Source organism: Thermobia domestica, chromosome 2, assembly GCF_964235325.1.
Source record: "Thermobia domestica chromosome 2, izTheDome1.hap1.1, whole genome shotgun sequence".
Classification (NCBI taxonomy): Eukaryota; Metazoa; Arthropoda; class Insecta; order Zygentoma; family Lepismatidae; genus Thermobia; species Thermobia domestica.
This window is the reverse complement of record NC_137455.1, coordinates 153,096,182-153,114,037: the sequence shown is the minus strand read 5'-3', so window position 1 is coordinate 153,114,037 and position 17,856 is coordinate 153,096,182. Positions and strand designations below refer to the sequence as shown.

Genomic DNA, 17,856 nt, shown 5'->3' with positions numbered 1-17,856 from the left:
GCATCGGTGTCAAAATCTAGTAGGTCTTGGATCTCAAGAGTTGTAAACAACGAAGTTTAGATTTCGTTTAAATCAGCGTTTCCCAACCTTTTTCAACTTGCGGCACACTACGGGTGTAACTTGAATTCTCGCGGCACACTAATAGATTTTATTATATGTAAATATAAAATACCGTGGTCTTTTTCTGTTATTACTGATCTCCTCACAGAGTAGAAAGCTCGATCACTGGTTTTCCACCGTGGTAAATCATTATGTTTATTTTTCATTCTAATTTTAAAAAATAATTTAAAAAATGCAATGAAATATTGGACTTAGTTTTTTTTAAATACACTTTTTTTTTTCGAAAACTGTATCTAACCTTTCACTAAGAAGGAAAATAACGAACGAACAAACAAATCTCTTTTACTTTTAAAACACAAATGTAGGTAATTCGTATGCATGTTTGTTTTGTCAAAAGGATTGAATATTTTAAAATTTCAAGTTACGAAATAGTCTCCAACAATAAAGAAGGAATATTGGTCATAACAATGATAACAAATACTTTTTTCAATATTAAAAATGTACAGAAAAGTAACGCGGTATGAAACTTAAAATTGTAGATTCATATTAAAGGTTCATAGTAATGTGAAATACAAATATACATTTTCCCCCTATGTCTTACAATTTAATTGCTATAGAACTAATAATTTTGTTTCGATTTACTCGCGGCACACCAACGGCCCATTCACGGCACACCAGTGTGCCGCGGCACACCGGTTGGGAAACGCTGGTTTAAATTGTTCTACTTTTCTATGACTTACGGAGAACTACGTCATCGTTTATCGAAGAAAAATATACTCTATGTGGTTTACTCGTTTCGAAGTTACTGTTAAAGGGATAAATAGAAGAATGCACACTGTTGCTAGTGACCAGATGAACGGAAATTTGCGTACACAACTACCCGTAAACGTAAAATACACCTTGCAGTACAGCGAAAATAAAGTACATACAAAATTAAATGCCCTATCTGAACAAAAAATATTTTAAAAGAGTTATATAATAAGCAAATCTATCAAGAATATGGAAATAACTGACTAGAAATATAATTTTTATGTTGACATCATTAAACCAATAAAACGTCTGCCAAAAGTGAGTCCTTAGTGGGTTGTAGTTGCATTAAGTTATTCCACCTTATGAGTGAAACAGGTGCAGTTTGAAATGAATAAAATTACATTTCTTGATGAAGTATGGCTGTTAAAATACATCCAAAAGACGAACTTTCTTTCTCATATATATATATATATATATATATATATATATATTAGTTACGTAGATCTTTAGAAAGAGATCTTTCCCGGTGCGCTCTTGAAATCTGGTTAATTAAGCCTTTAATTGCCTTGTGCTATTTGCCTTTCCAAACAAGCACACTTCACTCTCGTGTTACATAAATCTTGCCCGTCAGCATCTCCTTGCGATTTGCTTGTCTGTACTAAGAATAAAACGCGAACTAACTCACACGGTAGAACTAATGTGAATTCCCCATGACCAATGCGCTTTTCTGAAAACACATTGAATTCTAAAGTATGGAGTATATATACTTTGACATTTGCTTACGGGAACAAAAGCTGTAACCCAGCTACTGTCATCATCCCAGCTGGTTTGCTTGCTAACATTGATTGGTGCACAGCGAGTCCTCTGGTGTAGGAGCTGGAAAACTTGCATCGATCGAACTTCGAAACCGGCTGGGAGACTTGAAATCAAGATCATTCTCATTTTCCCTATCGAACAAAAGACTTCTCACTGATCGAGCAGAAAACCGTGTTTTCAAAAGGGTTATTCTTCGACAACCAGGTTGCAGCTCCTGGGAATTTTGCTACTCTCGAATTACGAAATGCGATTATATGCTCAATTGTCACAAAAAATATTTCAAGACATTACAGTTAAGTCGCATAATAACAGTAATAGTAATAAAAAGAAGAAAATCTTTTACTGTTCTTATGTAAGGGAAAACTATCCTCTCAACTCGAAAAATACAATACCTTAAAATGTGATAAATTACCTCCTTACTTAAAAATTAGAACTAACTTTTTCTTTTAGAAATAACTTTATATAATTGTACTCATTTTTTAAGAAAAATCTGTCAACATATAATTTTATTTCTATTTTTTAAACTTTTATTTACAGATAGACAAGTATCCAATATCTAACTTTAAAAATATTCAGAGTTTGGAATGCTATACAGCTTGTAGCGAAAATAGTCACGCAGAGTTGGTGAAAATCAGAATTAAACTGAGTTTTCTTCTTATAAATCATCATTTCCCGTATAAATTGAAAACGGTTTCATATAGACAGAGAGATGATTTTCTTGATCCTAATCAAATGCTGCTGAAAGTTCACATATAGTAACACTTTTCTAGAACTGTCAATATTTATTTTTATTTATTGATTGATTTATTTTCAATGATAAGCAACAGTGACTTTTCAAGGCTTACAATGGGACTAAGTATTACACTCAAACTCAGCACATAACATTCTCAATAAAATGAAAGTTTAGCGTCACATGATTGTGTTATCATAAATGAGGCCAATTATAAATGAATAATTACTAAATAATTCGAGAAATGATGAAGTAGGAAAGAGTAGTGGAACTCTTGAGTTTGGAGAAGTTTACCAACTACGGGGAGAAAATAGTCTTTCACTGATTTCTTTCTTTCTTTCTTTCTTTTTTTATCGAAAATTTCAGGAAGTTCATATCCAACATTTGAGGCCCATAACTTGGGAACCAACGCCTGTACAATATGATATTTCGTATGTTTGTACAGAAGATCAAAGTCTACCCACGCCAAGTTTGCTTCAGATAAGATGAGTTCAGTGTATGTTTTTTGTTTTCGAAAATGTGACTCACAATTTCATCAGGAACCAAAAACCTGCCACAATATTGTATACGCTTGTATAGCAGGTTGTCTATCACCATGCAAAAGTTTGATCCCAGATCTGATGATCCGATTAAACTCGTACGATATACAGCGTGTTTCTAAACAACACCGACAACGTTTCGGACGAGGCACCGTGTCTAAACCTTTCGGCGCCGAAAATTTGTCAGAAAAGTGCAACAGCCATAACTCGAGAACAAAATGCTGAGTCGGTTGGGTAAAATGATATATCCATTTTTCTTAGTCATTGATTCCATTAGTGCACAAGGGAGGAGCAAAGGTGTGGATTGGATGTGGTGAAGGGGAGAAGCAAAGGTGACCCCTCCAAAGAAACCGGAGAATTCTTGGGGCATTTTATCAAAAAATGAATGAGAAAAATAAACAACAATAAAGTACAATTTGTAAACGTCAGCGAGTAAAGTCAGTGCGTTGTTAATATTCTTAGAATTCGAAAGAAGGAGGTATACAATGTTTTACTGATCTACTTTTCCCTAGTACAGAATAAACTCTCGGAGGAAGAACTGTCATTCAGATGGAAATATCTTATCAGCGTTTGACAGAATATCAGTGAAATGAAATCTGTGAGTTTTACGTTCCACGGTTATGTCGGTTAGGCTAGAGACGGTGATTATTAGAAATGAATGAAATGGTGGAATGAAGAAAGTGGGAGGAAATGGGAGAACCCCGAGAAAACCAACACATACGGTTTGGACAGAGTGTCAGTGTTTGTTTATAAAAAATATTGAACGCATGTATGTTGAATGGGAGTTCGCAGCTTCTGTAAGTGTAATTATTAAGAATGTATTGTACTATATGAACAATACATCACTTTTCCTAACATATTTGTTCTCCATTTTTATTGGAGAATTTATCCTTGATACGTTTACATAATTTCTACTAAACTTATTTACTATGACATTTTTGCTTTTCTACTACAATGTTTCCTATCTTTTTCTCTTGTTACCCTTACCGCGTTTCCTTCGCGATGTCCTTCCATTGTGTATGTCCTAATACGTTTGCAATGCCAAAACTCTCTCGTGGGTATGTGGATAGCGTGGAAGACCCGGGTTCGATTCCTGGCGGAAGCTCATGTGGTTTGGATCCTATGCTAAGTTATATAGCCTCGCTGCTAAACGGATCGCTAAACTCAAATCCAATCCAACTCAACGTTTACAATGTCCTAGATTATTTAAAAGTTAAGAATCAGTGACGATGGCAGAGAACGAACAAAGGGGGGTGATCGCTGCCACCCCAGGCATGTTGCAATGTAAATCAAACCATATAAAACTATCCTTTTGAGTACAATAATTTACTGCCCAGTTTTTCAGACATTCCGTTTACCTGCTCAACCTTTTCGAAGAAATTAAAGCTGGAGTCGTCAATGTTGATTCAGTTAGCTCCAGTATAAATTTCTTTTGAATTTAAAATCCTTTTCATTGACTGTTTTACAAGTTATTGTGACTCAGCGAAGAAGTCTATACAACTTAATTCATTATTGTGGAATACGTACAGATACTTAACAATTTAATGAAAACATCTGGAACATTCTCAAACACATCAATATCCGGGTTGGCAACGAATAGGAGGCGACCGCAAAGCTGGACTGTTGATAATGGTATGTTAGGCATACTTCGGAACGTAAGAGGAAGTATAACAGCAGTGTGCGGTGAACTGAGCTGACAGTGACGACCTCTCTCAGTTCCAAAGAGAACGAATTGTTGGCGCTTGGTTATGTGGCTTGAGCATGACAAAAGTGGTACGTCTGTCGCGAAACGGTAAAACCACTTCGGCGAAAAGAAACAGTAGTCGAAAAAACACTCTCAGTATCAGGGCTCCAGAGCATCAAAGCGGATTGTCACTCAGAACCATCGCCCGACTGTGGCGCAAGTGACAGAGGAACTCAAGCACCACTTTCTACAACCTGAGTCAACAATCATAATCCACCACAAGTTGTATGACATGGACATACGGGATTGCCCAAGCGAAATCACTAAGAGGCCGCCATGGTTTAGCACAACACCAATCGTACCGTGGGCATACAACATAGACTGCCAATGACTGAAAACGTGTGAAATGGTCGAATGAGTAAATGTTCCTCTTATTTTACATCACGGACCGTGTTCGTGTGCGGCAGACTCCCAAAGAAGATTATGATCCGCAATGTCTCTGCCCAAGCGTGAAACATGGTGGTGGCTCTGTAATGCTGTGAGGCGCAATATCCTGGCTTCTAGTGGGTCATATGCTGACACTTATAGGTGGCATTACTGTCCGTAAGGATGTAGCAATTGTAGGGAACCATGTGGATCCCACGCTCCAGATGTTTTTTTCCGGGCAATACACCATATTTCAGGACACCTATTCACATGCTGAAAATGTTGCAGTGTGGTTTGAGGAGCATCGGAATGAAGTAGTTGATACCTTGGCCCATTCAATCCTATTCTCCGGACCTGAACGTAACTAAACATCCGTGGACAATATTGCAACACGAATTCAGTGCAGATTTCCACCTCACTTGACATTTTCGTTGTATGACACAGTTGCAAACAAAAGAGGATAACTCCCAACTCTATGAGGTACAAGGTGACCAGACGTCCCGTTTTAGGCGGGACAGTCCCTTATTTTCAACCGTTGTCCCGTTTTTTTAATTCTCAAACGGGACGCCTAAATGTCCCGCTTTTAGGCAAACATGATCCAGGTGTCCCGTAATTATTATTTAAAATATAAATAGTCAATGCTAATTCTACACTCTTCCGTACCAACACGCATTGGGAAAGTTCAGCCCTGCCTAGAACTTCTGAATATTTAAATGAGAATTGAGTGTTCTGTGGTTCAAGTGGTAATTGAGTGGGAATTCTGGGTGTTGAAGTAGTTAAAAGTATTGTTGGGTACTACTTAAGTATGAAACGTTGTGTTATCATTCTTACTTGTGTATTTTGTAAATTGAAAACACTGCTGAGTCCCAAAATGCAATGTGGAAGTCACCCCCCCCCCCCCGTCGCCGATTCGTATGCGTCCCGTTTGTGAAAGTAAAAAAGTTCTGGTCACCTTCATGAGGTATCATAAAGCTGAATTCTCCACTGACAGTATTGAGGTATCAGAATGGAATTTTGTTAGCTCAAACATTTGTCCTTACAGAAGATAGAGCAAAAAGAATATCTGTATGTCTGTTGGCGCCTGCCAAATCTATGATGAGATAAAAACTGTCTATAATAATGATACTGTTGTACAGTCCGCAGCAAAAAACCTACAACATGAGCATGTAAGTTTATTGTGAAACGACGAAGTCTTTTGCTCCAAAATAAGTGTGCAGGGAGGACGCCAAGGTTTCTCCTGGCGTGATTCGTGCCACTTAGACGTTATGTTGATTCCCTGCGCTCTTAGGCGTAATTTCACAATAAACTTACATGCTCATGTTGCAGGTTTTTTGGTTCGGACTGTACAATGCAAAAAGAATTTTCAATCTGGTCACATATCCGTGGGAGACAAGCCAATAAATGGACGGCCCTCACTCACAGAGGATGTGGTCTTAGTAAACGAAGTGGGGCATCTCATTCTGAAATACTACGAAAAACCATCCACACCATGAATGAGACTGGTCTTAACTTATGGAAATGTCTGGAAAATTATTCATGATGAATAGTACATGTTTATACTGTTAGCACGCTGGGTTCCGCGTTTACTAGTTCCCCTTCCGAAGCAAACACAGAGAGGGACACGTCGCTGAGGCAGATATTGTTACAGCAACATGTAGAGGATTCTTTAAACATCTGGTAACTATGGACAAGCGTTGCTGGGTTTATTTTTAACATCTAGGGACCAAAGAGATAAGCGAAGAGTGAACCACACCATCCCATACCCCAAGAGGGCTAGGGTGAAAAGGTTATCTATGAAGGTGATGGCGTCGATTTTTTGGGACTGCAACAAAGTTATCCTCACAGACTTCTTAGGAAGGGTCAAAGTGACAAATCTTGAAACGCTGCATTATGCCGTGAAGCAGAAAGCGTTTTATGTTCACAAAAATCGTCTCTGACTTTTGCAGAAAATCACTAGCTCATTCACCTCAAGTTGCAGCTGTAGTAGCTGTATTGCCAACTGAGCACACATGAAATACTATCGCATCCACCCTACTCTCCCTATGTCATCCCACTCTCGAAGATTAAAAATCCTCTCCGAAATATGTGATTTAACGATACGATCACGTCACACAGGAAGTAGAACCGTTGCTTTCGACGTCATAAAGACTTAACGTCTGCAAAGTGTGAAGAAACGAAGCAAAAATCTGTACCTGGAAGGTGATTACGTATATAAAAAAAAGCCACCGCAAGAAGAATTACCTGAAACTGAAACTGCCTTTCAGTCTTTCAGTCCCATTTTCTTCATGGAAATAAAAGTATACAAAATCCATTCATACATGTTCTTTTTATTGCCGTTTCTGTATGAAACAGAAAACTCCACTCAAATTTGTTCGCCCGCTTTAAGTTACTGATACAAATATACGCAAGGAAGGTATACACTTTAGGTTATTGCAAAAATGAAACGGAATCTAAGTTTTAAGTCCTACGGTTATGCCGGTTAGGCTAAAGTTTAGGTTATTGGAATACGGAAATCCTCTGTATTCGCAATATGTTTACTGTCACAATTTTAAGTTTTGGGTGAAATCAAGAACTCAAAACTTGTCCCTGTAATTAGCGTAAAAATGAAAGTTGATAATTAAGAACTGTTTTTGTACTTACAAACTTATTTCTGGATCACGTGATTATTCTCATTACCAATTCTCATTATTAATATTTAACTTGTTACTAGTGTTGCCCACAAGACGGGAACTGTCATATTTTCCGTCTCATCACGTCTCGAATTTTTTAAAAAAAGGTACTTGTCATATCGACTCCTGTTTGAGTCACGGGAGAAACACTAATTCACTTACGCCATAGATCTCAAACGCTCTTTTAGTGTTATATTATTGACATGTAAGAACTATAAATTGATAGTGATTGTACGAACACAATGAAAAGTATTTATCAGCGTTTAAATATACAAGTCATTAAAACCATGGTTTTTATTGAAAAAAAATTCTGTTTAAAACCGGATTTTTCTGTTTAAACCAGTTTTTTTTTTTTTTTTTTTTTTTAATAATTTGCTAACACGTTATGCATTATGTATTTATATTACAAATGGACAGAAATAAGTTTGTTTCGCCTTGGTGTTAATGATGCAGCAACGAGATTGTGTTGGAAGAGGTCACATAAGCGTAAAGCGGAATCCAAACCGCTTCTCGGCTTACATTCGAGAGAAATTATTCTCCATTTGGACTCAAAACCGGGACTAGATCTATTGGCTACAAATGCGATGAGTCTGCCGACTCACTTACGAAGGACTCCTGATAAAAATACGTTGTACTGATCTTGACATACTTGTTAATATAGTTGTCAAGAGTCATTTCAGAAAGACAAGATGATAAACAGTTGCACAAATGAAACCATTATACAGAATTATATATAAATCAGAAAACTCACGCCTTAGCCATTGAGAAAATCCTGTGTAAATGCAAAGCAGTAACGGAAAATTCTCGTTATTGCTTGGCATGAGGTATCAAATTACAAATATAGTATGTAGATATCATTCAATTAAATTAAAATTGAAAGTCCAATGTTGGAAGCTACATAGGCAGTCGATAAATTTTGCTAATTTCTATCAATATATTTATGCAACCGTGGTTTCTTTATAAAACAACAGGCCCATTCGGGCATACAATTTGGTATCGTTTCGTGTGTTTAGACTTAACATCCGTACGTAATACCGAGGTAAGAAGAAGACTTTCGCTTAAAGTGACATCCGAACCGCTACTTGGTTTACACTTCAAAGAAGGATTGTGGTTCGACAGAGAATTAAACATGGGACGCCTTGATTAAAAGGTGAAAACGAGATAAAACTAATGCAGATGGTATGTTATGTGGAAACATCATCATGAAGTTCATACGATTTTAAAAATTTTTCGTTTTTTTTTTTTTTTTTTTTTTTTGTTTGTTTGTTTAAACTCCCTTTTTCTAAAAAAACTGGTTTAAACCAGCCAAATCTGCATAATATACTCAAATAATAAATATAATTTAAATGATGCCTTCCATTTATTTCAACTCAGGCAAAAAATTAATAAATAAATAAAATTGTACCATCACCATCTCAGATATTGTTGAAACTTTTTTTTTATAGCAACTAGACATGTTTTTAAGAGACTCATATTTTTTGTTTTGTCGAAAAAAATTTTCCCGCCAAGTAATGGGCCATCAAAGACGGGGAGTACAATTTATGAATTGTAGAAGACTGGTCAACTGGACTGGTCAAGAGTTATAATTCTTGTTGTGGTATGTACATAGGTATATAAATAAACTATATTTTATTATAGTTTGGTTTGCGCAAGCGCATCTTTTTGTACATAAATTAACAAATAAACGTCAGTTTATCTGAAAAGTCGAAGTTCGCGAATTTTTTTTCGAGCACTTCCAGTTCGAATTTTAAAATTCTGTTTTCACAGTTGGTAAGAGCTAGTTACCCGCTTTCCGAAAAAAAAAAAAAAAAAATTGTATCGCTTCTGTGTGGAAAAAAATTCGCAAACTTCGACTTTTCAGATAAACTGATATTCATTTGTTAATTTATGTACAAAAAGACGCGCATGTGCAAACCAAACTATAATAAAATATAGTTTATTTATATACCTATGTACATACCCCAACAAGAATTATAACTCTACCTGTCTCTATAGCTGAATGGTGGGGTTCCGAAGTTGACCATTTTCCATGTCTTCCACAATTCATAAATTGTACTCCCCGTCTTTGATGGCCCATTACTTGGCGGGAATTTTTTTTCGATAAAACAAAAATATGGGTCTCTTAAAAACATGTCTAGTTGCTATAAAGAAAGTTTCAACAATATCTGAGATGGTGATTTTTTTTTTTTTTGCCTGAATTGAAATGGAAGGCACCAAATGATGTTATATCACACCTTTTGTGTGAATCTCTCGTAACATGGAATAATTTTGGTAAATTCGAGATGAAATTAAGAAAAAATTCAAGGCATAAATTTTGTACATAACTTTACAGAGACGAGACTTGCAAAATTTACGAACTACAACAACTTCATTTGTCGTTTCGTGTGAAACACTACTTGTCACCATGTGAAACAAGAGCACTGAGGAAGACTTTTAAAATGATTTTTTTTTAAAAGGTTATAAGTGTCCATTTATATTTTCATTGTGAAGAACTAATGTGTAACATGTATTTCATAGATGAAATATCTTTGCCACATCACCCCAAAAAACATGAGTTTGTAAGAAACGAGATTATATAAATCGAACTCACGAAAAGGAAATGTAGCAAGCGGTATTCTCTTAAGACAAAGTTATATATCATGTTGCAATCATAAACTACTTTACGCAGTTTGTTCGAAAAAGGAAGACTTTTTCTCTCTACTTACAAGTACTTATTTCAGACTTTTGTAAGCTGTCTTCAATCTTTGCCTCCTTAGTAGCTGATATCTACGTGAGGGATCATAAGCGGTTAACTTTGTAACAATGATCAGCTTTGGAAAATCTACATTTCCCCACTAAATATACAAACATGAAGAGGTCATTTAAACTCAAGATACAGAAAGGTGCATTGAAATGATACGATCTGATTAAACAAAATGGAAAATGAACTATTTCAATTTACATTATTCGAGTTTAGCGTCCCTGTCAACATCGAGGTCATATAAAAGATGGACTTACAGCGGGTTTCCCGCGCCAAAGACATGTATGTTAACCATACACCGACAGCCACGAGAGAGCTCGCAACTATTTCAAGTAGTAGAATACATACCATTATCATTTTCGCACACTTATTCAGAACCACAAACCTGATGCGCTCCTGATTATCCTACGAGACAAACCAATTGCCAGCACAACGGATCGCAATCAAACTCATGAAGGAGCACATATATCCTGGAAGTGTCGATTCCCATTTGCTTATATACTACTTCTCTCGGAAAATGTTGGCTATCCGGTTATATTTTGTCAATAACTCAGAAGTCAAGTCACCTTTGAGAAGATACTTCTGTGATTAAAGAGGACATGATTTTCTTTAATTTACAGCAAACTACTTAAATCGGCTCACACAATCCGAAGATTTTGTACAAAGAATACTCGCTTTTGTTCACGTTTATACATTAAGGGGTTTTACAGATTCACTCACATTCACCATAGAATATAAAATTGAATCTAGTAAAGCATGTCCCCTGATTGTATAGCACCATAATTTCCAAAAGTGGACTGATACTATTTGTGTTGTATACGTCAATATTCAGCTAGGAATTGGGAATGCCGGAATCTGAATGCAGATTTGGATCAGATTCCTATTACTGAACCGGCGATGTAATGATCATGCTATTAAGTACTAGTATCGAAATTCACATCTTGTCGAACTTCAGCAATACAATTGTTGGATTTTAGTTGAAACTATCTTTATTACTGGCTATTCCTAGTGATTTGGAGGACATCGAGAATCAAATATACTTCGCTATCTTACGACTCCCTGTAAAACCCCTAAAAGCGTCAAGATTAGTACAAAATCTCAGGGGGGAAAAAACTTATGAAGGAGCACACAGGCATGCTGAAAGTAATACCTTAGTTAATTCTCAGTTTGCTTACACTTTTCCAGAAGACCCGGGCTTATTTTTATCCGGGATCCTTTGGCCAAGGTATTATTGTTCAGCAGGGGCACCCGAAGAAAATTTTCTAGAGGGGGGCCATCTCCATGGTTGCTATATTGCGTCTGGTATTTAATATATGTGGTTTGCCATATTACGTACATAATTTCGTGAACCCTACCTTCCCCTTCGGGCGCCCATGTTGTTCAGCTAAAAGGTCTAAAAGCTCAACTGGTTTTAATGTGGCTCAATAGTAGTACGCCTGCCTGCTTTAATTGTGGTCTCGAAAGCATCAAGATTTTTCAGTTCTCACCCAGTGTTGTAAAGACAAAGCTACTTTAAAGAAATAAAGTCAAATGCGCTGCGCTCACAAAGTATCATCTACTTCAACGTGCTCTCTCTCTCCCTCTCTCTCTCTCTGGGAAGCAACAGCAAATTTATTTATGTAACTTCGTAATTTTATAGTGTTCGATAACACAAAAGGTGGCAATAAAACACATAAAATTAATTAAATTTCAGTATTTTCTAATGTTTAACAAAAATATTCAGCTACAAATTAATTCTATGAAATTATCAAAATATTCTAGAATTTCTGGGAATATTATATCTACCTACAAAAGTAATGTAAAATATATCCCAATAAGAATACATGAATATTTTACGGAGGTGGTGCACTAATTGAAATTACTATTAGTGTTAGAAATTTACGAGTCTCAGACAAGCTAAATCCGAACGTTATATTCAGTTCACGTACGCTATTGGTGTGGTAATTCTTAGGTACAGCCTTTCGTTGGTGTTGCCTTAGGGATTATTGAATTCCGAAGAGAAAGAATAGAACGGACAACATTCTTACGACTTCTTAGCACGTACTGGCATCGTAAAACTTGAGAAAGAAAAATAAAATAAAAAGTTTCGATTTCAATATGGAGAAGTTGTAACAAGGCTGACGTAAGAACTTCTTTTCTTGTAAATTCAGTAATTTCTTACAGACGAAAGCATTTTGGGAGTACACGCATCCTGAAATATATATTACGTTTTGTTTCTGGGTTACTGCTTTATTTCATAGAATTAGAAAAAAGTTTAAGCCAGCATATTCTCCATTCCTACTACACAATGGCATCTCTGACATGTAAAATTTGGGGGAGGGGGACATCAAGGAAAGTGATTTAAATGGTGCTCCCTAGCCCAACCTGTTTATTATCTTCGATTCCATTTGTTACCTTTCTGTTTATCTTAACGGACCCCCTACTGTATACAAAGAACTGTTATATCCTTTCACAGCCTTAATATTATATTCCAAATAAATATATTTATTATTATTATTATTTATATAAGTTATTCTGTCGTTAGTAAATGGATTAAATTATTATAAAATATTGAATATTTTGTTCTTCAAAATGTTGGGGGGATGCGTCCCCCTCGTCCCCTCCGGCAGAGACGCCCATGCTACTACATAATCCCCTCCTATATTCTGTAGATACTAAAACACATTTAATAAACCCTTCACGCCGGAAGTCCAAGTGCACTCGTCATTTAAATACCTACCCTATGGGCGGGATCCCTATGATGCAATTGCTAAACGCAGTCTGTAAAACATCAAGAATCCTGTGCCATCTATTGAATTTTCTTTATACGTCAAATAAAAGCTTTAAAGGTCTTACAGAAGGACGTTATTTAAATAGCAACAGTAGGGAAGGGCTGGTTTGAGGGGTTATGAGTGAATGTCAACATTTTGGTCTCTTTAGTTTACGTAATAACCACCAGAACAACTATTCAAGGCGCAACACACTCGCTAAATAATAAATTTCGATAAATTATTATTCTTTCTATACTGCAACATGATTCTTATTTCTTTTTTCTCAAAATCACTTCTGGTTTCTGCTATACTCACAAGCAAGGGGCGCGATATCAAGACTCGAATTTCGCAATAAGAGTTACATATACTGAAAGAGCATCAGGTACTTAGTAAGTTACCAAATTATTAGCTGCAGTCCGCCAGTAGGGAAAAAGTTATGGGACTGTAAAGTTCAGAGCCTGGCGTACGAAAAGCACACAAAACTTAGTAATTTGGCTTGTTCCTCTTTGTACTGACAAGATATAATGAACTCTAACGTATTCCCATCAGAGAACATGATGTTTGACATAAGAAAATCTGTATGAGAAGAATTGTCAGGTGTTGCCAACCATAGAAATTACAGTGTTGCCAGAATAATACCTCGAAAAGCTTGCAAGCAAATAGTACGTGATCGGGACTTGCGTTGCACATTACGGGTTATAAAATATATTCTGAAAGAGCACCAATCATAAAGTGACCACGTTATTAGCTGCAGTCCGCCAGTAGGGCAAAATTATAGGGCTGCAAAATGAACATGAGAGACTATGGCAAACAGAAGGAATAACCTGTTTGTGTGTGCAATAGCAAATGGTATTTGTTTGGGAAGGGGAGATAGCTATGTAAATGACAGCGTTAAGCCACACAATTGATATGAAGAGCTCAAAGTATCGAGTGATTCAAACAAAAACAGTTAGTACAATATGCACACCGGACGATAGCCAGCGACCGAGTTTTACGATTCGCGATGCTCGGCATTTGTGTAGTCTGTCTGTCGGTATGCCTCACGATAAATGCCCAACGAACAAACCGATTCGAACCCGAATGACATTTTCACAGGTTTACCGTGAGGTCTACTTTGCGAAGCACCTTCATACTAGTGTTCTCTTGGTAGCTTTTGCACTTCTGTTTAAATAATATTCTGTAATATTAATACAAAAACTAACTAACTAACTAACTCTATGGCCTATGGAACCCGGTGGTTCAGTGCCGCGTTCACAAAAGCTCTCCACTGACTTCTATCCTTAGCTAATTGCATCCAGTTTCTACTTTGTATTCCTATCTCTGTGAGATCCATCTTAATATTGTCCTCCCATCTGCGCCTAGGTCTTCCTAATGGTCGTTTTCCTATGGGTCTACCAGTCAAGACTTTGAAAGCGTTTCTACTTTAATATAGTAGTAGTTATAATATACAAAGTAGTTATAATATACTTGTAATATTAATACAAGTATATTATAACTACTTTGATTCTTACAAACTAAATAACGTATTATGTAAAACGTAGTTCCGTGCGTACCACGAAAACATGATGTCACAGAACACAGTTGTGTTCACTCTTTCATTGGCTGCAAACCAAGCTTTTCGAGGTATTCTTATTCTGGCAACACTGTAATTTCTATGGATGGCAACACTGACAATTCTTCTCATACAGATTTTCTTATGTCAAACATCATGTTATGTGATGGGAATTCGTTAGAGTTCATTATCTCTTGTCAATACAAAGAGGAACAAGCCAAATGCTAAGTTTTGTGTGGTTTTCGTACGCCAGGCTCTGGGCTTTACAGTCCCATAACTTTTTCCCTACTGGCGGACTGCAGCTAATAATTTGGTAACTTACTAAGTACCTGATGCTCTTTCAGTATATGTAACTCTTACTGCGCAATTCGAGTCTCGATATCGCGCCCCTTGCTTGTCAGTGGAATTATATCCCCAATTAGATCAAATGTTCAACCTCTGTAGACAAGTTTAAAAGTAATTTCCGCAAAATTAATAGTGACTACTCATACACAATCACTTTTTAAAGATTAAATTCATTATCAATATTTATTTTTAACCGGAAACACATAGTAGGGTGTTATTACACCCCAGTAGGTGTTCAAAGAAGTAAAGCAATGATATGGAAGCGGTAGTGCTGACTTCCTTAGTATTTAAAGTAAAGTTCCTGCTTGTTCTATAGAAGTGTGTTTAGCATCGTGCAGTGTGCGCGCGTGTGTGTGTGTGTGTGTGTGCAGTACTGTCGTATTCCGCGTTGGGGTGCTTTCACACCCCGCCTGTATGTTAATGTACCAGTTTTTTTTTTAAGATTTTGTCTTTATTATTTTGGATACGGTATATTTATGTTGAAATATGGCTGACTCGAGTCGAGACCCTCTACATGAAAGGCGGTAGACGATGAGCAGATACAACTCTGTCTTGAACAGGAGGATGCAAGTAACGATAATAACGATGAAAATGTAAATGAAATTAATGATTTAGAAGAAAATTATCTTCTACGGAATATTGGATCAGGTAGATGAGAACAGTATGATACTCTACAAAAGCTCATCACCAAACTAAGGAATTTCCTTTACACAACAACAACACTATTTGAGAGAACTGAGAATGCAACTTGCAACGCCTCACATGAAAGACAGACTTTTGATGCCCCTCCCTTTGGACCTATCTAAGATGATCAGAGACAGTCTTGGTATAAAAGAAGACATAAGAGAACACGTGCTTACACGGAGTCAATGTAGATGCTACGTAAGGTCCAGAGCTAAAGAAAGAAAGACCAAATCATTCTGCGCAATGAGAATCGAAGAGATTTCTTAATTTTATTCACTAAGTATTTTCTCTCAGGCCATTACATTAATTTATTATATTTATATATTACATTTATTTCAGAAAACTACAAAACAATGAAAATACATATCTGGGGTGCCCCATCACTCCATTATGTTTTACGTGTGTGGTTGATGTGTTCCTGGGTTGATTCATTGTATGTTTTATACTATGGTAATATTTAAAACATGTGTCTATGTAGATATTTTCTAAAATAAAATTCAAAAATTGTACTTGAAAGACAAATTCACAAAAGGCTACTTAACTTAATCTAAATCTACAGCAATAAACTCTGGTAAATACTGTAAAGAGGATCACGAGAAACGTGCATTTATGAATAAATGGGCTCGCGTTTCTAATAAAGATTAATATTAGAGGTATTTATTGCACGCCTTAAGTTTTAAATGTTTTGAGAGCTGCAAATTAACGTTACGCGAAACATAGTTATAGACGAATGGGATATGAGGAGCCACCATTACAGTTACCCTTACCGGTGAGTCGGTCGAGATAATCGCTCTAGCTGTCTATTGCAAGAAAACTCTGAAACTCATTTTCATTCAAGAATTATTATGTGGAGTAATGAACAGATGAACGTACGAAGATAACAATCTTATAAAGAGCACTAGGATAAAAAAATCATTAATAACAGCTCAACAAGAACATAGTTAATATTAGTTAAAAATAATAACTCTCCAGCCCGGTACATGAAGTTAGTCTCTTGCAGAATAACTTTGCGAGCAAAATGATTTACCGAATATGATGTATCTGGCAATTACATATATAACGGATTCATTTTAAATACTTTCCCTCATTTGTTTCAATAGCACTATCACCGTCTACCTTTCCACTACGCACGTAACTCATTTTTATCATAGCAAGTCATTTTTATCATAGCATATCCCTCACAGTTGTATGGTTTGGAGACTCGGGTGCATGCCGATGTAGTTCGGATTTAACGCTAAGCTTTAGGTCCACACATATATAGCCTCAGGGCTGAGAATGGGACTTAGAACTTCAATTCAATAAATTATCACCGTCTGTCTTTTTATACTACATACGTTAACCTGCTTTGTTATATTCACTTTATTCAAAATTTCGATATCAACTGCACATACCAGTTACGTGTTTGTCAATAGTTTCAAATTTATGATGTAGTATTCTGTGATTGAATTATTAAAAAAATACCCATAACAGTTCTTTTACAGAATATAATAAATATATTTTATTCTGTTTTTGATTGCTTCCTGAAACAACTCATTTGGGAAAAAATATTTTTTAAAACGTAACTGTCATTCGTAGCAGTGGTGCCCATCAAATTTAATTGTTTGTTTAATGTTTGAAACATAATACGAGTGTTCATTTTGTGATTCACATCAGCCCAGAAGACTTTTTTTTTTTTTTTTAATTTCACATAATCTCCTAAAGTACAGCTAGTTAAATACATGGAACCAAATTACCTAGAATAGATTTGTCCTCCATTTTTTATCTATTCACTAGCAAAATGTGATGACTAAAGATTCTGTGATCACGAATCCAGATAAGAATCAGAATTAAGACCATTTTCTTACAATAATTTATAATACATATTTATTGAGTTACTTTCCATAACATTATGTAGCATTTCACAACAAAATTGAAAACCTAGGGTTAAAAGGGGAAAAATACCAAACTTAGTGTGAGAGGAAGCAGAACAAATGTCACGCGAAATGTCAACAAAATCTAACGATGCTATAAATGTCTGAAATCCACCCCATCCATGGGTACATCTGGATTTCGTTGATATTACATGTTACCTATACACATTTTCATAACCGTTCTATATATACCTCTCCATT

The 17,856-nt window shown here is 36.1% G+C and overlaps 1 long non-coding RNA gene across 8 annotated transcripts in view; it reads right to left on the bottom strand.

Moving 5' to 3' along the window:
• LOC145676569 (uncharacterized) overlaps positions 1–17,856 on the bottom strand; it is a 245,540-nt gene that overhangs the window by 193,447 nt on the left and 34,237 nt on the right. The window contains exon 1 of one of the 8 annotated variants that reach the window (XR_014129413.1): positions 11,902–12,266. The exons of the other annotated variants lie outside the window; for them this stretch is intronic. This is a non-coding gene — a long non-coding RNA (uncharacterized LOC145676569). Of the gene's footprint in view, positions 1–11,901; positions 12,267–17,856 lie in introns of those variants that run through there. 8 annotated transcript variants of the gene reach the window in all.